At 37.5% G+C, this 27,853-nt stretch overlaps 1 pseudogene; it reads right to left on the bottom strand.

Annotated features, from left to right (window-relative positions):
* Window positions 1-21,446: 21,446 nt before the first annotated feature.
* On the bottom strand, window positions 21,447-22,099 carry LOC115858364 (large ribosomal subunit protein uL1 pseudogene; annotated as a pseudogene).
* Between the last annotated feature and the right edge of the window lie 5,754 nt (window positions 22,100-27,853).

The raw sequence follows: 27,853 nt of genomic DNA, 5'->3' as shown, positions 1-27,853 counted from the left end.
TCAGGGATTTTTCTGCTCTGTAGAACAAGGGAGTCTTTGGGGAAAAGCGGAAAGATGCCTGAGCATCAAGATTTTGCAGACAAGCAATCAGAGCCCACAATGCAAAAGGACTGCCTTTTCTCTAATAAAATAAACATCCATGAGACTTCAGGTGAGTCATTTAATCTCTCTCAACCTCAGTTTCTCCATCGTTCAGAATATCTCTCCAAATAAGGTTGTTGTTGCAGAATCAGGACTTCTCAAATTGTATTTGGCAAAACTCTAGGGGATGGGGTTTGGGGAGTTCCACTGGTACCTGTGTATGGGAAACCTTGCATTCTCTATCTGCCATCTTGGAGATTCAAGGTGCACATGAAATGGGCATTTGCTCTCTTTGACTGCCCAGCATCATTCATCCTATTTCCACCAGTAACTCTGCTGTCCATTTGGAAATCAACCCTTCTCCTTTCGGTTCATGTAGATCCTATGGGGTTGACTTCCATGCCCTGGCACAAAGCATGACACATGACCAATGACCCAAGTGAGGCCACAGTATGACACACACCCCTCCTCCAGATGATGCTGACAATTAAGTTTTCTGGAATTCTTTTCCTCCCTTATAAAGTAAAATGATAATAATGCGTTTCTAGAATAGTTGTAAGGATTGAGATAATGCATGTAAGGCATCTAGTTCAGTACCCAACACATTACTAGTACTCAATAAAAAGGAATTATTGGGCTTCCCTGGTGGCGCAGTGGTTGAGAGTCCGCCTGCCGATGCAGGGGACACGGGTTCGTGCCCCAGTCCGGGAAGATCCCACATGCCGCGGAGCGGCTGGGCCCGTGAGCCATGGCCGCTGAGCCTGCGCGTCCGGAGCCTGTGCTCCGCAACGGGAGAGGCCACAGCAGTGAGAGGCCCGCGTACCGCAAAAAATAATAATAATAAAATAAAAAGGAATTATTAATATTACTTAAAATTTTCACTGTATTAGGGCTAGGAGAAACAGGTATAAACATTCAGTAGGACTCTTTAGGTTGTAAATGACCAAAAACTCACACCAGATTGAGCAAAAAGTGAAATTGGCTCACACCACTGAAAAATCCAGAGGGAGATTTTTCCTGGCTTTCATCTAAACGTGATCCAGAGGCACCCACCTTCTGCCTCCGGCTCTTAGCCTTACTTCCCTCCATACTGTACGCCACAAGGAGGCAATGTGCCAGTCAGCAACTTCATGCCCACATTCTCCCAGGTTTCGGTCTAGCAAAACAGTCAGTTCTTCCTGGTGGCTCCCATCTGAGCTTGGGGCTTTGGAACAACTTAGGTCATGGGCCCAGCCCCGAAACAACAATGTTATTAGGAATGGCAACTATGTGAGGTGATGGATGTGTGGATTAATTTCATTGTGGTAGTCATTTAATAATGTATATGTCTATCAAATCATTATGTTGTACAGTTTAAGTGTATACAACTTCTCATAAAACTGAGGGAAAATAAAGGCATTAAAATAAACAATGTTATTAGGAGGACTTAATACTCTGGCCAGGACTGAGTCACATGATCTATTCCAGGTGGAGCCCCACCAACTACATGGGAAAGAAATGGTTCTCTAAAGGACATTTGGGTAGAGCTCCGAAATAAGGAGGAGCAGAAAAAAACAAATACCTATTAGAAGATAAAATAAAATCTTTGTAACAAACTAATAAGAACAGAACACCAAAACAGATATTTTCATATATTATTTTGAGTGGGCAATTTGGCAAATACACGCTCCTTTTGCCCAATTCTACTACAAGAAATGTATCCTATACATAAATCACACCAGTGTGCAAGGATGATATTTAGAGGATGATCACTGAAGCATCAGTTGTAATAGCAAAACAATGTCCATTAATATAAAAGTTGTTAAATTATTACATTCATAGGGAAAACACTGCACAATTATGTTTTAATAAGGTAGATCTATATGTTCTGATATGGATATAAGTCTATGATATGCTGTAAAGGGAACAAAGCAAATTGCAAGAAGATAGGTAAATTTGGTCCTGCTTATGTAGATACATTAAAAAAAAATCTGGAATAATGTCCAAAAAATGAGTAATACTGTTCATTGCTCAGAAATAAGTACTAGGGAGTTAGGAGTGGCAGGAAGAAGACATTTAGTTTCTCTTTATATCCCGTGGGATTTTAATTTGTTTACCTAAATACACACGATTTTTATTACTTTAAAAAGTCTAAAAATCACCTGTTCATTTGACTGTCTATTAACATGACTCACAGTTTGCACCACTGGCTCTAAAGGAGCAAAAATATTTGCTTTATATGTGCTGAAGAAATTTATTAAATTACTAAAAACATGTGTAAATGGGATTTCACCACGAGATTCTACATACTTCCAAAAAGTATACAAATCTTCTTAAGAAGCAGTGTAATATTTTCATGCTAATCTAGCAAATCATCTGGGCTACTGAATCAACTTGGTTCATTTATTTACTTTGTTTATCGGTCAGACCAGCTCATCACAGGATTTTGCCACTATAAATTGGCCCCTGGACTGACTCGTTCAGGCAGGAAGCAACTCCATCAAACCCAATAATTAATCAGGCACTCCTCCTCCGTATGTCACGATGACTATTCATTAAAGCAATGCATATGGCTCTTACCCACATGTGCTAGCTTTTTGCTTTTATTCATGGTTCAACAAATTTATGAACCTTAGGACCAGTGGAACAAAGAAAAATTAGTACAGAAGATATTATAATTAGGCTGACAGTTTAAAATTAGAAAAGAAAAACTGAAATTGAGAAGAGATGTTGTCATTAACAGTAGAATTCATGACACAGCAGACAGCTTTGGATGGCCTTCTATGTGCAAGGTACAAGGTTAAACTCTAGAAACATGAAGAGATACATATGTCATTGTCTGTGCCCATAGTCTTACTTTTTGTTTGAAGAGATAGCACATGTATTGAAAAAAAAATAAGTAATGGTATAAGGTTATCGCTGGCGAGTGCCATATATTTCTATTTATCAAGATTCCCATTTAAGATGTATAAAGCAACTTAGGAGTCATGAGTAAGTGAAATATATCATACTGTATATATTATATATACTGTAAGAACTATCACTAAACGTAGAGTATTGTTATGGACTGAATGTTTGTGTTCCCCCCAAATTCATATGTTGAAATTCTACTGCCCAATGTGATGGTGGTGTTGGGAGATGGGGCCTTTGGGAGGTAACAGGTCATGAGTGTGGAGCCCTCATGAATAGGATTAGTGCCCTTATAAGAAAAGACATGAGAGCTTGCTCCTGCTCTCTGCTCTTTCCTCCACGTGAAGGATACAGTGAGAAGTAGCAGCCTGCAACCCAGAAGAGGACCCTTACCAGATTCTGACCATGCTGGCACTCTGATCTTAGACTTCTAGCCTCCAGAACTGAGAAATTCCTGTTGTTTATAAGCCACTCAGTCTATAATGCTTTGTTATTGCAGCCCAAACTTATATAATACAAATATATAGAAGTTAACCATATCATTTTATAAAATAAGAAATGAATAAATTGAATTGACAATGCTTTGGTAACTTAGGTATTAATAATATAATTTCCAAATGATTTGTTTTAAAATATACACAAGAAGTACAAAACCAAAACAATGATTTTGAATCATCACTGTGAGTGACATAAGATATGACAATAATCATAATCACAATCATAGCTAAGACTTGCCTGGTATTTATTATGTGCTAGGTACTATTCTAAGTTATATATAAATATGTATTTCATCCTCATGACAATTCCATGATGCAAGTAATTTATTATCCCTACTTTATAGATGAGAAAACTGAGGTGCTGAGAAATTAATTAATTTACCCAAGGCAAGTGTCAGGGCCAGACTTCAAAACTAGGCAGTCTGACTTCAGAGTCTACACCCGAAAATACTATGGTGAACGTACAATATGTATTCTCTAAATGATCACCTTGTTCATATTTTTAAGGAGAAAATAAAAGGCAAAGAATAGTAAAGATACGGTTTCTTCCTCTATTCTGGAATTCTGCACTTCCTTTGTAGCCTCAAGCCATGACTTGCACATAATAGACAATCGATAAATACCTGTCCTATGAATGGTTGAGCTCTAGGACTGGGAGAATAGTATTTGTGATCCATATTCCCCACCTGTCTTCAAAACTCCTGACCACATGACTAGTATTCTAGTAGAGAGTGTGGCTTTCTTCCCAGAGTTCCAAGCAAGAAGCAGAAAGAGTGTCTGCGAAAGTCTGTAATGAGCAAAGCACAGTCTGGGACTCAGCCCTGACACTTTTTAGTTATATAACCTTGGGTAAGTCGATCCACTCCTCTTGGAAATGAATGTTCACATTTTTCAAATGGAAGAGTTGGATTAGATGATTTTAAAACTGTGCTCAGAAGGAAGGAAAAAGGGGAAGCATATGAACAGGTGGAACCTCTTTGGCTTCAAGGAGAGTAGCTCCCCTTAAACCTGCTTTACATATTAAGTATATGAGATTTGGTTTGAACAAAGGAACTCAAGGCTTTACAAAATTTGAAAACCACTGGATTTGATCAAATTCTTAAGTACTGTCTCATTTCAAATTTTCTATCCCCTTGACTGCACAGGCACGCTCCAATATGTCATATTATTTTTCTCTTCCGACCTGTTCAAGAGACATTTTAACTGAATCTTAGAATTCTTTCCATCATTACAATTCTGGATCTATCCTTTCACAAAAGAAAGTGATTTTTTCCCTCCACCCACATTTATCAGTCCATTTTTGGGGAGCTCTCCTTGCCACATCCTTAAATAGGTAAATAGGATAACTGTGGTAATTGCCTGACCTGCAAAGTGTGTAGAACTTCAAGGTTAATGCTCTTGGCACAAGATTTTCGCTACAAACAGCAGAATTCTTCCAACCCTTTGCTGAGGCATCGGTTCAATAATAAGAGAAAATCATGCTATGTATTGAATTACTCAAAAGAGAATTATCAGAGAGTCCCCTGATGTTCTAACCATGGCTAAACTGTATTCCAAAAAGAACTGGTCTTAAAGAACTTCAGGAAAGGTCTTCACTAGCGATATAGTAAAAAAGCCAAATATTTAACAACAACAATAAAACAAATTATATATCCAAGAATTGGTACACTCCTACCCCAAATGTTGTGTTAATTCCTTTTGTTTAATTTTATAATTTTGAACTTCCACATGAATGAAAAGAATTGTTACTATTAAGCCTATTCATTCTCTGAAATTCCTTTAGTCAGTTTTCATTAAGGACTGTCAAATACATACATCATTTAGGGACTTTTAAATCTAAATTTTATTGAAGATATATTGCATATGGTTTAATATTTCAGTTCAGCAATGGCCCTCAGCAATAAGCATTACTCCAAGAGTGGGATTAATTAAATATTCCAGCAAACACAGTGATCCAAATAGGAAAGAAAAATTCTGGGCACTGAGCCCAGAGTCCCCACCCTCTCTTATGGCGTGCTTCATCTCTCTCTCAGATAAACGAGACAACCAACAAATCTTTCGTCATTATTAGTGAATGTGTAGATGTGTGATAAATGATCAAATTCCTCTTCCGGGTCGCCTAGTAAATTTTTTAAGCAGAAAAAAATTGCACAAAATCAAATTGCTCCACAAAAGGATATTTTCAAAATCAGGAGAAATATAGTTGTCAGAAATAAAACATAACTCTCCATGATAATCAGCAGTTTTCTTTTAACTTGACTTTACCACTCCTCCAGTGACAGGTGGGAAATGCTACTCTTCTATATAAATCTGTCTTTGTTATGCTATGAAGTTTTAAAGTATCTCAACTTTGTATGTTATAGTGAATATGAATCGCAGCTCCACAGAAACCAGAGATTCTGAGCACACTCACGTTCTGGTCCCACAGACATTACTGCTTTTGCACTCATCAGTTAAGGCTGATGATAGTCCAACCTTGAATCTTAGCTTTACGTCTGAACTACTTTGGTGTTCCTTATCTTAAACTATTTTAACGTCAAGGTGGTGGGAGGAGCTCCAGGTGGAATATTTATAAAGGGCCTTATTCTTCAAACATTCCTGGCTCCTCTTCTTCATTCCCTCTCTCTCTCAGCTCTCAGCAGCAGTTACTTGGTATCAAAATAGGTGCATCTAGCCCAATCAAATAGGACCTAGCGACAACATTTCCTGTCATCAGCAAATCTGCATTTCAGGGATGCAATGTACCTTAAGTCTTCTATCAAAGCGCCCTTTTGGTTCCGTGAGGAAGCTGTCAATAAGGCAAAAATCTTTGAAACTAGAGCAGCTGATGCAACAAAAAGTAAAAGAGCAGCAGGAGCATGACATCTATGAAGCCTAAATGATGTTCAGAGCACAATCAAGTACATTACATAATCCAATAAATTGGTAAGGTGGTTGGCTATGGTCTTAAGGAAGTCACTTCTATGAACTTCAGAATCCTCACCTTTAAAATGAAGATAATATTTCACAGGATTTTTGTGAGGCTAGAACAAAGTAACATGTAAAGTACTTTGTACAGAGTACTCAATAAATGGTAGCCAGTTTTTATTAGTAGTAGTATTGTTATTACAAATAGAGGAAACAATCGCTTAGGGAAAGTAACCAGACCAAGGGCATTCAGTGAATAGACTTTATTGAGTACCTGCATTGGGCTGTGAATATAAAAATGCATAAGATCCCATCTCTGCCTTCTATCTAGGAACTCACACTCACTCTTAGTAAGAAAGCAAACAAATTCTAGAACCAAATGCTCTTTTCACTCCATTCTGATGCAAATCTAGAAAGGAAGAGGTAAACTGAGACCCATGTCAACTATTTCTCATATGAAAAACATTCTTCATATGCACTAAATTTCTTTCACTGTGCTTAAGGGTACTCTAACTCAGTGTGCCCTCCCCAACCTGCCTCCCCTCCATAATCAGGAAATCTTTATATACAAACTACTATACTATATATAAGATAGACAACTAATAAGGATACTGTATAGCACAAGGAACTCTACTCAATACTCTGTAATGACCTATGGGGAAAAGACTCTAAAAAACAAAGTGGATATATGTATATGTATAACTGATTCACTTTTCTGTACACCTGAAACTAGCACAACATTGTAAATCATCTATATCCCAATTTAAAACAAACAAAAAAAAGACAAAAAGCAAACAAACAAAAGAAATAAGACAATTTCAACTCCCCTCATTTTAGAGATAAGAAAGAAAAAAAAATTCCCTTTCCCTAATTTTTTCCTAAGTACTCTTTAAAATAACTTTATTTATTTATTTATTTTTAACTTTGGCTGCGTTGGGTCTTCATTGCTGTGTGCAGGCTTTCTCTAGTTGCAGAGAGTGGGGGCTCCTCTTGTTGCGGAGCACAGGCTCTAGGTGCGCGCGGGCTTTAGTTGTGGCATGTGGGCTCAGCAGCTGTGAGCTCGCGGGCTGCAGAGCGCAGGTTCCATAGCTGTGGCGCCTGGGCTTAGCTGCTCCACAGCATGTGGGATCTTCCCGGACCAGGGCTCGAACCCGTGTCCCCTGCACTGGCAGGCAGATTCCCAACCACTGCGTCACCAGGGAAGTCCCTAAGTACTCTTTAAAAAATTATTTGCAAATGGTTCTGAAGAACCTAGGGGCAGGACAGGAATAAAGACACAGACCTACTAGAGAATGGACTTGAGGTCACGGGGAGGGGGAAGGGTAAGCTGGGATGAAGTGAGAGAGTGGCATGGACATACATACCCTACCAAATGTAAAACAGATAGCTAGTGGGAAGCAGCTGCATTGCACAGGGAGATCAGCTCGGTGCTTTGTGACCACCTAGAGGGGTGGGATAGGGAGGATGAGAGGGAGACGCAAGAGGGAGGAGATATGGGGATATATGTATATGTATAGCTGATTCACTTTGCTATAAAGCAGAAACTAACACACCATTGTAAAGCAATTATACTCCAATAAAGATGTTTAAAAAAAAAAAACTATTTGCACAGTCTTTTAACTATAGCACAATGGTATTTTGTTTTAAAGCAATTCTTTAAAGATATTCTTAATGTTTTGTATAGCTATGTTTTTGCTAATTATATGTGGAAAACTAAAAATTACTGATAAGTCATGAAATTAACATAATTTTAGATGGAACTTTAAAGAGACAAATGATCGCTCCTTTTTAAAGTATCAAAAAGAGGCTGGAAAAACCCAGAAGAATAAATTACAAGGTATCTTTTTTTTTTTTGCTGTACGCAGGCCTCTCACCATTGTGGCCTCTCCCGTTGCGGAGCACAGGCTCCGGACGCGCAGGCTCAGCGCCCATGGCTCACGGGCCCAGCCGCTCCGCGGCATGTGGGATCCTCCCGGACCGGGGCAGGAACCCGTGTCCCCTGCATCGGCAGGCGGACTCTCAACCACTGCGCCACCAGGGAAGCCACAAGGTATTTTAATTGTTACATTTTACTTCTGATTTCACACCTGTCATTAAATATGTAGCAAGACAAAATAAAGTCATAAAACAATAAAAAAAAAATCAGGGAATCCTTTTTTTTTAACATCTTTATTGGAGTATAATTGTTTTACAATGGTGTGTTCGTTTCTGCTTTATAACAAAGTGAATCAGTTATACATATACATATGTTCCCATATGTCTTCCCTCTTGCATCTCCCTCCCTCCCACCCTACCTATCCCACCCCTCTAGGTGGTCACAAAGCACCCAGATGATCTCCCTGTGCTATGTGGCTGCTTCCCACTAGCTATCTATTTTACATTTGGTAGTATATATATGTCCATGCCACTCTCTCACTTTGTCACAGCTTACCCTTCCCCCTCCCCATATCCTCAAGTGCATTCTCTAGTAGGTCTCTGTCTTTATTCTCAGGGAATTCTTAACAGTGGTATTTTCCTCCTTTGAATGGAGAATTCATACCATTGCTTTGACGTATTGCTGTACAGTTAGCTAAAAACAACTTCACTTATGCTAACTAAACTAATCTAACTAGCTAACTTAACCTTCCCCAAATCCTGTGAGGTATGAATTACTAAAATCATTTTAGAGAGGAAGAAATTGAGACGTAGCTATAAGTGTCATAATCTAGATGAGAACAAGATCAAAAAGCCTCATCCTAGTTTAATTACTCTTTTAAAGCTTGCTCACTAAGCTACACTGAACCTATATTAAAATATTTTTGCACTCTCACCTAGATTGCCTTCTATTTTCTCTGAGTCTATGATACTGCAATTCTCCTAGGGGTCTAATACTGAACCTTGTATTTGAAGGATTCCCTCAGGCAATATGTTTATTCAATAACCCATGCAACATAATATAATATCACCTTTTCAAGTATGGCTATGACTTTTACATAGACTAGATCCATAAAGGGAGATGGAGAATGATACTTTGCATTTGTTTAGCAGTCTTTCAAAGTGCTTTCATATATATTATTCATAGAGGGAGAATGGAATTTGAATTTAAGAGTAGAAAGGGTGTTAGAGATTCTCAAATCTAGTGTTTCCTAACCTTCTTCAGGTCACTTGCCCATTTGAGAATCTGACAAAAACTACAGACCTCATACCCAGAAAGATATACACACAAATTTGCATAGTTCCAAGGGGATTCTTGGAACACCCCCATATTAAGAACTGTCTAATTTGCAACTCACATTTTACAAACAAGGAAGCTACTATTTATCATGACAGCATCCCCATGAGGCGGCAAGGTAAGGATTATTATCCACATTTTCCAGATCTGGAAACTAAGGTCCAGAGAAGTTTCAAGACTTGCCCAAAGTCTTAAAGCTAGGTTGCAGCAGTAGCAGAACCCAGGACTCTGGACAGTCTAGTTTTGTTTTTTTATAAATTTATTTATTTTATTTTTGACCGTGTTGGGTCTTTGTTGCTGTGCACAGTCCTTCTCTAGTTGAGGCAAGCGAGGGCTACTCTTCGTTGCAGTGCATGGGCTCTAGGCACGTGGGCTTCAGTAGTTGTGGCTCACGGGCTTCGTTGCTCCGCGGCATGTGGGATCTTCTCGGACCAGGGCTCGAACCCGTGTCCCCTGCACTGGCAGGTGGATTCTTAACCACTGCACCACCAGGGAAGCCCTTGTTTTTGTTTTTAACTGAAGTATATTTATCGTACAATATTATATCAGTTCCATGTGCTCTAGTTCTTATTCTTCTAGATCACATTGACTGCACACTGCACTACAATGAAATTTCTTCACCGTGAGAAAGGCTTCTACAGCCAACAGTTTATTTTATCCTCCACAACACACACAACTCTCTCGATCTCTGCTAAAAAAAATCCAAGTACAAAAACTCTCCTATTCATAATAGTAACTGATTTCTTAGAGATTTCCAAAAGGTTTTAGCCATCACTGACACACTAAATATTGGAATCTGGAAAAGATTGTAAACAACTCTGTAACTTGCACATTGGTCAACTAAATACCAATCTGGTCAACTTCTCCTTTTAGCATCAAATGAACATACTGGAATCCAAGCAAAGAAGGCAAAAATGTTAGCACTTGCCTTGGGAGCAGGAAAATAGTATTTGTAAATTAGAATTATTGATAAATTAATTATAAATTATTAATAAATATTTACTGAATGAATAAATGAATTACTAATAAATATCATAGAGTTTTTCAAGTATTTTGTTTTCACTTTCAAAAATTATATTTAAACTAAGAATACACTCAAATACTGTACCTTTCACTTAAGGTCTAAGTTAAATCAGCAACAGCATATTCAATACTAAACTATACATGAAAACATGCTTTTTAAACTGTTTATTCAAATTTTATCGGAACAGCTTATGTTGTTAAGACAGTGGTTCTGACGAATTTTATTATTATTTATACATTCTCCCACAGCAACAAATATACGTAAAATATTTATTAAGAAGATATCTTAGATATGTATAAAATATTTTGATATGCCAAGGATACTATACCGTTTATGATGAATGTTAAATTTTTGCAAGAAAATGGCTATTATCAACACTTAATTTCACTTCACTTTATAGCATGCTATCTTGCAACACTCGAGATTTCTATTCTTTATTTGTAAGCCAAAAGCTTCCAGAATATATGCTAGGGTGCTGAGCATTCTGGTTTTTAGGAAGAATCAAAGGTGCTATGTTTTAGTTTTGCTTATTTATGCTGGCTTTAGTATACTTCAAGTCTGAATTTTAATGTTTCATTATCATAGTTCTTCTGTGATAACTAGATAGAATAAGAATTTTCTATAAAACAAATGCTTAATAAAGCAATAAACCTGTTGAAGGAATAAATTAGCAGGCAGGTTATGCTTTTAGGATATCTACACTACACAAAAGGTATTGTAGCCACTCTACCTAGTGATTAGGTTTATATTGCAATGTGACTCATAAGACTCACTGTACTGAATAAAAATTTAGGCAATTAGTGATCTTATTTCGTAGGAAGAACTGCTTGCTATCGTATATTAACACAGATCTCGCTCAATTAAAATTGCTCACAGTCAGCAAAAATAATTTCTGCACTGTAATGAAATAATGAAATAATTATATGCAAGGGAGGACTTGTGATCTTTTTAATTATTCTATTCTTCATTTTTAAAAGGGTTATTTGAAAACGTACTCTTATAATTGATTGCTATAAATCAGTCAAATGCATTCTAAGGATCATAAATATTCTAACTTTTAAAAGACAAAGAAATGCTAAATATTCAATGGAATACTTCAATATTCAGAAAATTTAATCTGGGGGGAAAGGATAGACTGCTCTTTGGAAAATAAAAAAGTAAATTTGTTGTCCCGTGAAAAATGAAATATCTTGAATGTCAGTAACAGAAAGGGAATTAACAAGAGATCTTTTTATTGTTTTTTAAGGTCATTAGGCTGTGAATTCTATAATTATGGAAATTGTCAGTCCAGTTCTGTAAGAATGTTTGCTCCCATCCATAAGGTAGTGGAATGTTCAATCAGTCTCTCTCGTGGGAAAGTTAGGTCATAACTGTAAGTGTACCAGCAAAATTGAATTAAGCAAAGAGATTTCATTAGTATTTATAGCCAGAAGGCATCTGTAAAAGTACAGGGCAAAGAAGTTATGTGGAAGTCAAAGGAGAAAAAAAAAATGGGTTTCTAGTGACAAAGGCGAATCTGAAAGAGGTATAAGTGGATAATGAATAAGAGCTATTGAACACTACTGCAAAGAGGGAGTTGCAAAGATGTCAAATATTGATTTTCTTGTGTATGCCTTTGGACTACATATGTAATTGTTTGGATTTGCTGTCTTCATGGTACAACAATATTTGTTGTTGAAGGTTAAAAAGCATGATGTGAAATAAACTAAAAACTAGAAACATGTTGGAGAATTGTAATAATCCTCCACTCAGTATCTCATTAAGAGATTTCTGTATTTTCTTGCAAAAGAACACTTTTAATGAACAAAAATGTTCTATATTTTTCAAACAGAACACAAGATCCTTATTATTAATTATGTCATTGAAAATTATTTGACTTGCAGCATCACTTTAAATTAAACTAGGTTCTCTACTTCCTTATTTTATTGAATGGATATTCTTAAACCATATATCTAATTTTGAAAGTACAGTTAAATTATACTTTATTTTTTCAGTATGATTACAATTAATCCAATTAAAGCTAAACTGATAATAAAAATCTGATGTTACCCCTTTAAAAGAAATAATTCCTATAATATTTCCTTTTCACTGCTAAAACTCCAGAAAGAAAACTCTTGTATTTTAAAGTCTATATAAGCATATAAATTTAATAACAAATTGCAAACTCAAGGAATCAAATTAACAATCAAGCTGGTATGGTCATTAGATAAACAAAATACTTTTTTCTGCTGTTTTCAGAGGTTATTTTCCCTTTGAATATTCAAGTCTTAACAAAGAACATTAACTATCATAATGCTCTTTTTAAATAACAGATGCACTTGTTTCTTTTATCTGACTTTATTCGATTATTTATTAGGCTCCCGAATGATATTTATTAATATTACCTTGTTCTCCTTCCTACTTCAGGGAGTTTAGAAAACATAGCAAACTCTCCAGGTGGATTTTATTGTGCTTAAAACCACAATGACCACAAACTGAAAAAAAAAAGAAAAAAAAATATGAGATGTTTGAGCATTAGAGGTGGACAGGGGTACAAATAAAGAACAGTATAATATATGGCAGAAGCCTATCATTTTACCAGTGCAGAAAATATTAGATAGGACAACTGCAGCTAAAAGAATTTCTGCAGCACAAACAAATTTCTGATTTTATTTCCAATGTCTCACTTTTAACGTTAGTAACTATTTAATAGCAAAGTAAAACAGAGTGACAACGTTGAGTCTATGTGAAATCCAAGACATTCTTTTTCCAGTGTTTTGGAAGCATGTAGGACACAAAGAAGATAATCCAGCAGTAATGGCAGCTCCTCTCCGAGGTAAGTACTTGTTAGGAACAAAACATAATTCAGTTGCACTCTTCTTTTCTGAAAAGGTTGCTTGTGGAATATCCATCATAAAGTCATTTCTGTTTCTTAAGAGCTATTAGTGCCTGGCCCCTTGGCTTCATTAAGACACTCTTTTTCAATACATTCTTTTATTTTAGACTTCATCCCACTTCTCAGCTACAACAAGGCACGTTGCAATTTCTCAGCTCCCGAGGGAGATGTTAGCCATGCCCCCCGATGACTGGCATGCAAGGACAAGGTAGCAAAGGAGAGAAAGGCGGATCTGTTGACACGAAGTCAAAAGCATTTCTTAAACCCCAGAGGTTAAAGGGAGTTTGGCCAAGCCTCTGAGACAGAGTACTATATCATTCAGCTGACACTAACATTACCATGATCCCCATTAGGAGGGCATGGGTCTCCCACCCGTTAATCTCACCCAGTGTTCTGGGGGAGCTAAAGAAGCCAGAAGTTTTGAGAGTCCCTGCCACCAGACCCCAATGTTGCCTAAGCAAGCATTAAGAGATTATGGTAATAATAGGTTTGCTTACACCAAATAAAAGATTTCATTAATCAAGCCATATTGAGATAAACCTGTCACTGGACAGAGGCGACCAGAAATCAAATGCTGTGAAAGTCCTGACAGATTGTTAAATAGAAACCCTTTAAAACAGAATTTAATTTACTGTGATATTATAGATATTTATGCATCAATAGGCAAGTGCAGATTGAGTTCAGAGGTCGGCTCTGGTACTTGAAAAATAAAAGCACAGGATGAAACAAAAGGTGACAGTTACCTTTGTCTGAATTAGGGTTCATTAGACTAAATGGAAAGGTTCTAACTGATTCATGTAGGGAACTGAAGCACAGCATGGGATGTGGTGTGCAATATTGGATAACAGGCAAATCCAATTAAAGGATCTTCGTTCTGTTAAAGACTTGTCTACAAAAACAAAAACCAAAAAAAACCCCAAGGGCCAGCCAGAGAACAGCCCAGGTGGTTGTTTGTAGTGGCCCTCTTTCACACTGTAGTAGGAGAATATATTTCCTTCATGGCATCATGGTTAGAAGTGCTAGATTTGGGAGTCAGATAGTCCTGAGTTCAAATCACAGCTCGCTACTTACCAACTGTATGACTTTTGGCAAATGACCTCACTTGCGCCTCAGTACCCTGATCAGTAAAACAGAGGTATTACCAACACTAACTTCATAGAGCTGTTGTAAGGATTGGAAGAAAGTTTGCAAAGCACTTAGCACAGTGGCTAGCAGTGCTTAACAAACCATAGTTATTAATTCTTCCTTTTCCTTCTCTTTTCGTTCTCGCCTTCTTCACTTCTTCCAGTCCCTTTCTTTTTGTCTTTTGCCCCTCTTCCTTTTCTCTTTTACCCCCGCCTGCTCCACAGCACCAGTTACCAGCACCACCAGGACCTCCAGGCATTGTGCAGCCTCCTGGGATCCAAGGGACTGCTGACCTCTGGTCTGCAGGCAGAGTTCAAAATGAAGTCATGAAAGGTCTGTTCATTCATACTGCTTCATTCATGAAAGACTGTTGGAAGTTCCCTTGGCTCTACAATGTCTGAAACTTGCTTGTTCAAACTAAAAGAATTAAGTTCCAGATTCTACCAAATTGATCCACAGGTGCAATCTTTCCTTCCAGTCCAATCAGCACTTTGCCACAAATTCCTTACTGACCAGTAGCTAAAATAATTGTGACAAATCACTAAGGAGATTTGTTTAATGAATTTTTTCAGAGTCCCACACCCTAAATGTTTTATTCTTACGGTTTTACATTATGTAGTTCAGTCTCCTAATTCATGTTTCCAACACTTCTATACTTCCTGGGTTTTGTTTTGCATTTTACTGTTTCTTTTTCTTAGTGTCTCTGTTTCATTCTATTTATCCTGGTTGAAAGAAAAAGGAAGTTCTTTTTTTAAAAAATTAATTAATTATTTTAGTTTTGGCTGTGTTGGGTCTTCGTTTCTGTGCAAGGGCTTTCTCTAGTTGAGGTGAGCAGGGGCCACTCTTCACCGCGGTGCGCGGGCCTCTCACTGTCGCGGCCTCTCTTGTTGCGGAGCACAGGCTCCTGACACGCAGGCTCAGTAGTTGTGGCTCACGGGCCCAGATGCTCCGCAGCATGTGGGATCTTCCCAGACCAGGGCTCGAACCCGTGTCCCCTGCACTGGCAGGCAGATTCTCAACCACTGCGCCACCAGGGAAGCCCAAAAGGAAGTTTTTTTTATTTAGTTTTTTGGAAGTTCTTTTTAAAAAGAGGTTTGAATAATATCTCAGTGAATGAATGTGGTGGAAAGGGTCTCTGTAGAAAAACAGAGACCTTATCAATACATGAAAGTTAATAGGCAGGCAGTATACAGTCTTGTTATTACCCCTTGTGTCTAGAAAACAGCCAAGATGGATTCAAAATGCTACAAAGCAGCTGTGCAACTTTGAGAAAGTCATTTGTCGTCCCATGCTGACTTAGGTTCTCCTCCTCTATATGCTGCATGTTTTCTGTGAATACCTGTATCAGAACTCTTCCCCCACTACTGAAATTACTCGCCCTGCCACTAACCTATAAACCATTCATGGGCAGAGATATCTTGTTTATCTATGTATTCTCTGGCTAGCAGTGGTGTTCTTGACAAACATTTGCTGAATTGATCAAAAATATTCATATCTAGGCCTGAGTTAAATGATCCATTGAAACCCTCTCCAAGTTGATTAACTGAAGATGGCATAATTAACCTGTGTGTAAAGATAAAATGACTCAGACCACTTGAGATGATTTAATATTAAAACAATAGCTTTCCAATGTAAATGTCCATTGATAGATGAATGGATAAAGAAGATGAAGAATATATATATATATATACACATATACACAAAATGGAATACTACTCAGCCATAAAAACAATGAAATAATGCCATTGCAGCAACATGGATGAACACAGAGATTATCATACTAAGTGAAGTAAGTCAGAGAAAGACAAATATCATATGATGTTACATGTATGTGGAATCTTAAAAATGATACAAATGAGGAACTTCCCTCGTGGTCCAGTGGGTAAGACTACACGCTACCAACGCAGGGGGCCCAGGTTTGATCTCTGGTTGGGGAACGAGATCCTGCATGCGTGCCACAACTAAGAAGCCTGCATGCTGCAACTAAGAGTCCACATGCTGCAACTGAGAAGTCCGCATGCCCTAACTAAAGATCCCGTGTGCCGCAACTAAGACCCAGCACACCAAAATAAATAAATAATAAATAAATATATTTTTAATGATACAAATGAACTTATTTGCAAAACAGAAATAGGCTCAGACATAGAAAACAAACTTATGGTTACCAAAGGGGAAGGTGGGGGAGGGATAACTTAGGAATTCAGGATTGACAGAAACACACTACTATATATTAAATAGATAAGGGCTTCCCTGGTGGTGCAGTGGTTGAGAGTCCGCCTGCCGATGCAGGGGACACAGGTTCATGCCCCGGTCCGGGAGGATCCCACATGCCGCGGAGCGGCTAGGCCCGTGACCCATGGCCGCCGAGCCTGCGCGTCCGGAGCCTGTGCTCCACAACGGGAGAGGCCACAACAGTGAGAGGCCCGCGTACCGCAAAAAAAAAAAAAAAGATAAAAAGGACCTACTGTATACCACAGGGAACTATATTTAATATCTTGTAATAACCTATAATGGAAAAGAATCTGAAGAATATATACACGTGTATAACTGAATCACTTTGCTGTACACCTGAAACATTGTAAGTCAACTATACTTCAATCCAAAACAAAACAAAAACAAGGAAACACAATAGCGCTCAGTAAACTTCTCCTTAAATGGAAGTTTCCTCAAACATACCTCTCTCTTTTGAATTTGTTGGTGTCATTTTGGACTTAGTCTTTACTTAGTATTTTAATAGAGCAATATTTTAAAGAGAAGTGAAAAAAGAAAAGTATGTTTCAATTCTTAGCTACCACCACTCCCTCCAATAACTACATCATTTAATTTTTCTGTTCTTCAGTTTCCTGTTTAAAATGAAAATACTGAAGATAGGCCAAGTATTCATATAGTTTTTGTTTCTAAGTCAAATAAAAACATCTCATCTCATAATAAAAATATCTACATCTATTGTTATTATGATTGCCTTTAAATTGAGAATGTTCAACTTCTGTCTTGTAAATTATATTAGTTATCTATTACTGTGTAACAAACTATCCCCCAAATTTAGCAGCTTAAAACAACAAGCATTTATTATCCCACATGGTTTCTGGAATCAGGAATCTGAGTGTGGCTCAGGTGGGTGCTTCTGGTTCAGGGTCTCTTGTTAGGTTGCAGTCAAGCAATCAGCTGGTGCTACAGTCATCTGAAGGGTTGACCAGAGCTGAAACATCCTTCAAAGACGGCTCACTCACATAGGGATTGGCAGAAGACCTCAACCAGTTCCTCACTGGTTTTTGATAGAAAGCCTCGGTTCCATGCCACATGGACCTCTTATAGGGCTGTCCTAGCATCCTCATAACTAGCAGCTGGCTTCCCCAGAGTGAGGGATACAAGAGGTACAGGGCAGAAGCCACAATGTCTTCTATGAGGTAGCCTCAAAAGTGATATAACATTATGTCTGCCGTATTCTGATGGTCACACAGACAAACTCTGATGCAACACGGGAGGGGACTATACAAGACCATGACTGCCAGGAGGTAAGGGATCATTGGGGACCATCTTGGAGCCTGGCTACCACAGCAATAAAAATGAATATCCACACCAATGGAGCGGGGAAGAAATGATTCTTAGTTGTTCAGAGGATGGAAAGCCAGAGTCCAAATGACTTCCTCAGAACTGAGATTAAACTCTACTAAACCACCTCAAATAATAAAGTAAGTAAGTGGATGAACTTGGGGTTCTGACTCCTTATTCAGGTTTAAACTTCTCCATCAAAACAACTCACCAAAAACATATTCATTTCCCCAACTTCACCTACAACTGCAGCACTTGAGGTTGGGGGAAAATCACATTTCTCCTACACAATAAGCAACATCAATAACCAAGACATAAAAATGAACCCCACCCATGGATATAGAAGTTAACAGACACAGACTGGATATTCAGTGGACAGCACTTAATTTTTATACCAGCTCTTTTCCACATCTTAGCTAGTTACACAAGGATCATATGAAACTAGATTGATTCTCAGCTGAAGAGTACAAAAGTCTGAAACCTGTGGATTTGACAAATCCTCCTCCAACAAACAATAAATCTCCCTCTCCCCCAAAAGATAATTTTCCCTATACCCTACTTCCTATATCCTGCCAGGTAAAAGGAAAACTGGGAATTGAGACCTGAGTTCTAGCTCCAGCTCTATTATTAACTTGCTGTGTGATCTCTAGCAAGTCACTTGACATCTCTGCTCTTCAACTTTAAAGAGGCAGAAGTGGATCAGAAAAACTCTTCCAGGGGCTTCCCTGGTGGCGCAGTGGTTGAGAGTCCACCTGCCGATGCAGGGGACACGGGTTCGTGCCCCGGTCTGGGAAGATCCCACATGCCGCGGAGCGGCTGGGCCCGTGAGCCATGGCTGCTGAGCCTGCGCGTCCGGAGCCTGTGCTCCACAACGGGAGAGGCCACAGCAGTGAGAGGCCCGTGTACCGCAAAAAAAAAAAGAAAAGGAAGAAAAAAAAAAAAAAAAAAACTCTTCCAGGGCTAAAATAAATCCTATAATTCTGATTCATTTGTGCTTTCAGATGAACCCAGCTTGCTTATCCTTATCTACTGTCATTTGTGACTCTAACTGCATTGATTTCTTACTACATTGTGTCAGGAAGCAACAGGACAAAGGCCATATCGGAATTTATGTTAGGGCTTTATCCACCCTACCCCTTCACAAAAATACTGCTGGAAAATGCTCTCTGATATTCACTGTGGGAAGCTCAGCAGAAATGAAAATACTCAGCCAGTAAGGTAAAACTATTCTGTGACCAATGGAACCAAATTGGAGATAAATTTAGGTACGTGGCTATAAAAACCAATTTTAAAAAAATGGTTTTAACAAAAATTAACGATTGCTTATAGACAGATACAGGAAGATGTCTTTCCCCAAAGGATTCACTCTTCACAAAGTTTGGCAGCTTGATGAAAGGCAGAGGAGTATGATTCCATGGCAGTAGAGGAAATGATACCCTCATCAGCTGGCAACCAATTTTCCTCAGAGGAGGTACTGACACAGCTAAGTCAGGCCAAAAGTTATGCATGTCCCTGAATTCCCATGGGAAAAGAGTGCAGTGCAAAGAAAGAAGTCTCATCTATTGATCCTAGACAAGTCTGAAATAGAAAGGGAAGCCCTTTAACAATTTCCAAAGAAAGAATGGGAAAGAAGTAAGAAAATGAGGGAAAGAATAAAAGTAAGAAAAAGAAAGGGTCGAGAAAGAAAAGGACAGGAAAATGCATGAATGAAAGAAAAGAGAGCAAAAGAGGGGAAAACCTGTCCAGGACTAGACATTCATCAAGGGAGCCCTGATTGTCTTGTTCAATAAGGACCCTCTACCACCTACCAAAGTGCCTGGTATAGAACAGGTGCTCAGTAGATGCTGAATAAGTGAAAGAACGAGGATAAAGCAACAAACAAAGAACAGTTTGGAAAAAGGCAGGATATTCATTGGCTTCCAGCTGTGTACTTACTCCAGCCAAAAATCTCACAGCTGAACAATAGATGTGAGCAAATGAGAGAAGGTAAATGGATCAGTACAAATCTATTATCCCTCTGGAAAAAAAAGAATGAAAACACACGTCCTACTGCTACACACTTTGTCACTCTTTCAATTCTTCTTCTGTATTTTAATAATCTGTATCAGGTAAGCACCTCTTAAATATTTTAGGATCTCATGTTTAAAAAAAGAAAAAAATAACATTTTTTATTTGTATACCAGTTGAAAAAAGTTTAATGGTTCCAAAAGAAAAGCGTTTTACTTGGACATAGACACCATACAATCCTCTATGTCTTTCTTAGGGCTCTATCAATATTTCAGTATTAAAATAAAATTGTCAAGAAAAAGCAACTGAGTGAAACAAAGAGCATTTAAATGTTTTCTAGGATTTTTATCCTTCTGCAGAGTAAGGTATCTGTTTACAAATTTGGTTCTTTTGGTTAAATACAGACACAAGATCAAATTACATTGCAGTTTGAATCATCAGTTCATTCCCTTCCACAGATTATTTTAGATCTTGTTCTAACACAACTAACCCTTCAGGACCAGTCAGATTGCCATGGTAATTGCTCAGTGACCACAGTTGTTGCAACTTTGACACAGGAGTGACCACGGTTCTAGGTCAGCTTTCACTTCACTGAGAAATGAAGACACATTAACAAAAGTGAGACCACACACACACACACACACACACACACACAGAATCAGAAACACAATATCTGTTACAGAGAGGAAATAGAAAGAATGGCATCCATTTCAAGATCTCATAAAAACTCAGATTAAAAACATTATTTTTTTTTCTTCCATCATTCCTTTCTTTTAAGAACATGGAAAAGGTCACTTCCACACAGCATTTTAATCAGATATGCCTTTCTTTTCAATGAATTATATTCCTAAGTGGAAATAAACCAGATAGCCTGTTAATAACCTATGCAATGTTTTTCAAAGTGCATATTTTGTGGAAAATAAATATTTTAGAACAAGACTGAGAGATTAATTTTTTCTCAATAAAATGAATTTCAAATTATCTAGTTTTATGTCAGCTTAATGTAAATATTTTAATAAAGTATAAACACGTTTATAATATAAGCCACCTTATGATGAATTGAAATGCATCTGTAAAATGAAAAAAATACACATACCAAATGAATCAGGCATCAAATATCAATAAAGACTCTTCCCTGACCACCCACATGCTAAGTAGAGTAGGATAAAAATGAGGTGAGACACTCAAGGATATATAATACAAAATCATATATATTCAAGCAATAAGTTTTGTATGTTCACATTTTAATGGTGGGAGTATGGTTTATTAAGCTGTGCCTTAGTACAGGCGCTGGGGCTTGCCCATGGCACTCTTAATGTACAAAGTCCCGCCATTCTGCCAATTTTTCTTGAGCAATGACACCAGGAAGTTGACAGCTAAGTGGATGTTGTACACAAGCTCATCATCTGTCATCTTCACGTGGCCAACAGCCACTGCCAGACACAGCACTTCTTCATCTGGAACTTGATCGTGTACTTCACTTCATCAACTTTGGCCACCATGTTCTCATTGTGGGTCAGCAAGGAAGGGAACTTGCCAGCCTTATTCAGATCTGGGCCCAGATTCATGGGATCTGCTTGATCAGAAATTCTGAAGCCAAAAAGGCATCATACTTCTTGGCCAGCTTCTTGACCAGTTTCTTATTCTTGTTGAGTTTCTTCAGAGCCTCTATGTCCATGTGGTGGATATCCACAGCCTTGGCCTCATCACAATGCTGCTGGTCCCCCAGAACCCATATGGAGAACTTGGGGAGGGGAGTGGACTTAAGCCTGACAGTGCCCGAGAAGTGTTTGTCCTTCGGAGGGTCATAGCTCTTCAGGCTGATCTGAAGCTCCACCGTCTCCAAAAACATCTGGCGCTTGCGCTGGTTACTGTGCAGGACTTCCCGCGCTGCCTCCATAGAGGGTGTCTCGGGAGACTTTGCAGTTCATAGTGCCTCGTGCCACAATAACCGGAAAAGAGGGAGGGAGCAAACTTTTTTTTTTTTTTTTTTTTTTTTTTTGCAGTACGCGGGCCTCTCACTGCTGTGGCCTCTCCCGTTGCGGAGCACAGGCTCCAGACGCGCAGGCTCAGCGGCCATGGCTCATGGGCCCAGCCGCTCCACTGCATGTGGGATCTTCCCGGACTGGGGCATGAACCCGTGTCCCCTGCATCGGCAGGCGGACTCTCAACCACTGCGCCACCAGGGAAGCCCGGGAGCAAACTTTTAAATGAAACAACATTACATCCTAAGAGGAAGCCAAAATATTAATTTTTAAATTCATTTGAGTAATTTTCCTTATGTGGATTTGCATTCTTATCTAGGGCTTCTCAATCAGTATTAATTAAAAATTGTAATAACTAACATTTATTGAGCACTTACATATCAGGCACTAACCTTAGCACTTTATATATATTATCTCATTTAATTCTAAAAATGCTCTTAAGTAAATAAATTACTTTCCCCACATTAATGGTGAGGAAACTGGGACTTCTGATAATACAATGATCTAAGATATCCAAAATTAACCATCCAGTACAAAGACATAGAAATGCTAGAAAAAATAAAATAAACATTATTTTTAAAGTATGACTGAGAAGGAAGGAAGGGAGGGAGGAAAAGCTCCATCCATCCTAGGTGCCCAAAATGAAGAGGTAAGGTAGGGTGGAGCTTTAATTGCCTTGGAGAAAACTTGGTCCCAGTAACCTAAAAAGAAATGAGGATTTGGGTGTGCATGAGGAGCTAAGAATCCTTAGATAAAGCCAAGACCCTCAAATGGCAGCTCTTTCTGGTAAGAGATGAACTAGAAAGGAAATATGTTTACCAGGACAAGGTGCGAAAGGAGCTTGTCTATCTCTTTTCAGCTTTAAGTTGGAGGAAAAACCCTTCCCCCTAAATTCAAAATTTCAGGCCTGTGCCTCTCATAAACTTGGGGATAAAATGAATATAATATGCATGATTTAGGAAGCCTCAAATTGAGAAGTTAACACAATGACTGAGCTATGATTGGTGATCTCTCTGAAGCAACTGTAGAAGCAAAAGCAAAAAAAGCCTCAATAAAGGTAATCTCACAACAAAATATGTGAGAAAACAATCCACATTGAGCAAGAGTCCACATCCAAGAACTTGAAATAAAACAACATTATGAAAGAGAATATGGAAAAAGGAATAAAGCCATCAAAAAGAAGGTACTATGAAAAAGAATAAATTGATTAAGGAGGAAAATAAAACTATACAACTTTTTTGTTAAATGTTAGTACTTTCAGAAATAAAAAATTAAACTCTTTAAAGTGAAAACTCAAGAAAAGGGTTGAATGAAAGATTAAACCAGTTGAATAAAAGAATTAATGAACTGGAAGACAGATCTGAGGAATGAAGCACAAAAAGCTAAAAACTGGGAAAATGTAAAGAGACATGGAATATAAAATAAAAAACTCCAACATATCTCTGATGAGAGTTCCATAAGAAGGGAGAGGGTAGAATAGGAGAAAGGCAATATTCAAGAGATTATGGCTACTGAAATAGTGCAACCACTTTGGAAAACAGTTTGGCAATTCTTCAGAAAGTTAAACATAGTTACCATGTGTCTGCACAAAAACTTGTACATGGATATCCATAGCAGTATTATTCACTATAGCCAAAAAGTGGAAACAACTCAAATGCCATCAACTGATGAATGAACAAAATGTGTTATATCCATACATGGGAATATTATTTTTCCACAAAAAGGAATGAAGTTCTGATACATGTTATAACATGGATGAACATTTAAAACATTATACAAAATGAAAGAAGCCAGACACAAAATGCCACATACTATATGATTACAATTATAAGGAATGTCTAGAATAGGCACATAGACAAGTCCACAGGGACAAAAAGTAAATTACCAGATGCCAGGGCTGGAGAGAGAAAGGAATGGAGAGTGATTGCTAATGGATATGGGGTTTCACTTCCAGGCAATAAAAATGTTCTGGAATTAGAAAGTGATGATGGTTGCACAACCTTGTGAACATACTAAAAATCACTGAATTGTATATACATTTTAAAAGGGTGAATTTTATGGTATGTGAATTATATCTCAATTCTTTAATAACTTTAAAAATACAGTAGACAAGATTTTTTCAGAATTGATGCACTCAAGACACAATGAGTCTCAAACAGGATAAGTGAAATTAAAGACACAATTAGCAGAGTGTAAGAAACCACAGAACACCAAAGATAAACAGAAATATCTTCAGAATAGCCAGAAAGAAACATAAGTTATTCACAAAGGAAAAATAACTAAGCTGAAAACAGACTTCTCAGCAGCATAAAGAGAAGCCAGAAGAAATTGAATAATATATTCAAAAGATCAAGGAAAAGTATCTGTGAATGCAGAATTCTATAATCAGCTAAATTATGATTTTTAAATGAGAACATAGTAGAGATATTATCATTAGACAAAGACTTTGACAATATATTTCAAATAAATCCTCATTTAAAGAATTATTTAATACATATTACAAAAAAGAAGAAAAATCAAACCCAAAACTTTAAGAGAAATTCAAAAAAACAATGAGGGACAAAGAAACTGGTAAATATGTGGGTAACAGTGAAGAGGAATTGATGATACAAAACAAAAATAATACCGCTAATTTACAATCAAAGTGGAACAAAAAGTACATCACAATCACATGTGCAATGGAAGAGAATGACTAAAAGTGTTCTATGGTCCCTTTATTATTTGAAAGGGAGTTAGACATATTGATTAATATTGACATTATTAAGCCAAATATGCATGTTTAAAGTATACATGTGTGTCAAAATGAGGAAAAATCAATCAACCAAAACCAACCCAGAACTAATATAGATGTTAGAATTATTAGATAAGAACATTAAAAGAGTTATTATAACTGCATTTCATATATTCAAAAGGCTAGAGAAAATGTTAAACATGTTAAGTAGAGACATTAAAGGTACTAAAAAAAAACAAATCAAACTTCTAGAGATTAAAAACTGCAATATCTGAAATGAAAATTGTATTGGATGAGATTAACATCAGATTAGGCATTGCTGAAGAAATCACCAGTGAACTTGAAGACACAGCAATAGAAATTATCCAACAGTAAACACAGAAAAAATACTTGAAAGAAAGAGAGAGAGTGAGAGAGAGGGAAGGAAGGAAAGAAGGAAGGAAATAATATCACTAAGTTGTGTAACAACTTCAAGTGACCTAGTATATTTGTAACTGGAATCTCTAAAAAAGGGAGCGATAGAAAAAATATTTGAAGAAATACTGGCTAAAAAATTTCCAGATTTGATGAAAACTATAAACCCACAAATCCAAGAACTTCAACAAACCCTAAGCATATAAATATAAAGTACACCGAGGCAGATTATAATAAATTACTCAAAATCAGTGATAAAGAGAAAATCTTAAAAGCAGCTAGAGAAAAAAGTCACATTACTCAGAGGATGAGGATAAAATAACTGCAGATTTACTCATCAGAGCAAATGTAATCAAGAAGCCAGCAGAAAAACATCTATAAAGTACTGAAAGAAAAAACTATCGAACTACTATCCTATAAACAGGGAAAATATCTTTCAGAAATGAAGGTGAACATTCATAATAGCCAAAAGGTGGAAACAATCCAAATGTCCACCAATGGATGAATAAATAAACAAGGTATAGTGTATCCATACAATGGAATATTACTCTGCCATAAAAAGAAATAACGTACTGATACATACTGCATTATAGATGAACCCTGAAAATATTATGCTAAGTGAAAAAAGCCAGTTACAAAAGACTACATGCTACATGATCCCATTCATATTAAAGTCTAGAATAAGGAAATCTATAGAGACAGAAAAGTGTTGTGGTTACTTAGGGCTTGGGGAGGGGGGAAACAGAGGGCTGGAGAGTGACAGCTAAGGAATACCAGTTTTGGTGAGTCCCTGGTGGTCTAGTGGTTAGGCTTCTGGGCTTTCACTGCCATGGCCCAGGTTCAGTCCCTGGTCAGGGAACTGAGATTACACAAGCTGTGCAGTGCAGCCAAAAAAGGAAAAAAAAAAAAAGAATATCAGGGCTCTTCAGGTGATGAAAATATTCTAAAATTGACTGTGGTAATAGTTGCACATAATTGTGAAGATACTAAAAACTGCTGAACCGTACACTTTTTTTTTTTAAGATTTAATTTTATTTATTTTTGGCTGCATTGGGTCTTCATTGCTGTGCACAGGTTTTTCTCTAGTTGCAGTGAGCAGGGGCTATTCTTCATTGTGGTGCATGGGCTTCTCATTGCAGTGGCTTCTCTTGTTGCAGAGCACAGGCTCTAGGTGCATGGGCTTCAGTAGTTGCAGCACGTGAGCTCAGTAGTTGTGGCTTGCGGGCTCTAGAGCACAGGCTCAGTAGTTGTGGCACACAGGCTTAGTTGCTCCACAGCATGTGGGATCTTCCCAGACCAGGGATCGAACCCATGTCCCCTGCATTGGCAGGCAGATTCTTAACCACTGTGCTACCAGGGAAGTCCTGAATTTACACTTTAAATGCATGAATTATGTATGTGAATTATACCTCAAAAAAGCTGCTTTTTAAAAATGAAGGTGAAATAAGGACTATTTCAAACATAGAAAATCTGAAAGAATTCATCACGAGCAGATTTGCACCACAAGAAATGTTAAAGAAATGTCCTTTAGGGAAAAGGAAAATCATACTAGATAGAAATATGGACCTACTCAACAGATAAATAAAGAGCATCAGAAATGATAACTATGTGAGTAAATATACGTTTTTTTTCTTATTTAAATCCCATTAAAATATAAATAAAAATAGTAACAATGTGGTATGGGGTGTATAACATGTAAAAGTGAAATGTATGACATCAGCACAAAGGCTGGGAGGGGAGCAATGGAAATATACTAATATACAAATATAAGGTGCTTATACTAAATATGAGTGTAACTTGAATAAACTGTTATAAATTAAAGATGAACACTATACCTTCTAAATCAAACACTAAAATAAAGAGGAAATTATAACTAATAAGATAATTCTAAAAATTTAACCATAAAAACACCAATCCAAAAGAAGGCAGCAAAGGGGGAAAAGGAGAACAAAGAAAGATCAAACAAGTAGCAAGCTGGTAGATTTAAACCTAATCATTATAAATAATCACATTAAATGTAAATGGTATAAAAACTCCCAGTTAAAAGGTGTAGGTTACCAAATTGGGTAAAAAAGCAAACCCAACTATATGCTGCCTACAAAAAACCCACTTTGAATATAAAGATATAAATAGGTTAAAAGTACAAGAATAGGAAAAGTTATTCTATCCTAATAGTAGTGAAAAGCTGGAGGGGCTGGGACTTCCCTGGCTGTCCAGTGGCTAAGACTCCACGCTTCCACTGCAGGAGGCATGGGTTCAATCTCTGGTTGGGGAACTAAGATCCTGCATGCCATGTGTCATGGCCATTAAAAAAAAAAAAAAAAAAAGCTGGAGGGCCTATATTAATATCAAAATAGATTTCAGAACAAAACTATTACCAGGGGTAAAGAAAATTATCTCATAAAGATAAAGGGGTCAATTCATTAAGAAGTTAGAAATCCTAAGTTTATGAACCTAATAACTAAGCATCAGAATATATGAAGAAAAATCTGATTGAACGGCAAGAAGTAAATAAGTCTACAATCTTTATCAGAGATTTCAATATCCTTCTATCA

This window comes from Globicephala melas, chromosome 1, assembly GCF_963455315.2.
Source record: "Globicephala melas chromosome 1, mGloMel1.2, whole genome shotgun sequence".
Lineage (NCBI taxonomy): Eukaryota > Metazoa > Chordata > Mammalia > Artiodactyla > Delphinidae > Globicephala > Globicephala melas.
Note: the sequence above shows the minus strand (reverse complement) of the source record. Positions and strands in the feature narration are given on the sequence as shown.